The sequence below is a fragment of the Echinops telfairi genome, unplaced genomic scaffold (genome assembly GCF_000313985.2).
Source record: "Echinops telfairi isolate 266 unplaced genomic scaffold, ASM31398v2 ScPeMD7_7469;HRSCAF=8507_1, whole genome shotgun sequence".
Lineage (NCBI taxonomy): Eukaryota > Metazoa > Chordata > Mammalia > Afrosoricida > Tenrecidae > Echinops > Echinops telfairi.
In genome coordinates this window covers 120522528-120523249 of record NW_022111373.1, presented here as the reverse complement: position 1 = coordinate 120523249, position 722 = coordinate 120522528, and positions in this window count along the sequence as shown.

Below are 722 nucleotides of genomic sequence, written 5' to 3'. Positions count from 1 at the left end.
TGCCTAAGAACACCAGCAAACATGTCCCCCAGCCGGATGCTGATGATGCCCCTCAACCACAAAACCTCATGTGGTGATTGGACATTGAAGAAGGAAGACAGAAGATGAACAGAGCCTTTGAATCGTGGTGCTGGAGAAGAATATTGAAAGTACCAGGAACTGCTAAAAGGGCAAAGCAATCAGTCTTGGAAGAAGTGCTCCTTAGTGGCAAGGATGGCAAGACTTCGCCTTACATTATTTTGGACAGGTTGTCAGGAGAGACCAGTCCTGGAGAAGGTGCTCTTGCTTGGTAAAGTGGAGGGGCTGAAAAACAAGGGGAAATTCCTCGTGGAGATGGATTGACACCGCGACTGCAGCAATGGGCTCCGGCATAAGAACCCTTGTGAGCATGATGCAGGACCAATGTTTTGTCCTGTTTGCATAGGGTCGCTATGGGTTGAAACCAACCTGATAGCACATAACAACCACCGCTGACTGATGTAGGATTTTTAAAATGAGAATTCATTTTTAAGAAAATATACCCAGTTGGGTCAAACCAGGAGACGTAATACATATCAATATAAATGAGCTGTATGAAAAGCAGTGCTGGTGTCTCAGTAATTAACCAAAGGTCAGCAGTTCAAACTCACCAGCTTCTCCATGGGAGAAGAGACCTGGTGATCGGCTGACCAAAAGAGTACAACCCAGGAGACCCTATGAGGTGCTTCTACTCTGTCTGATTC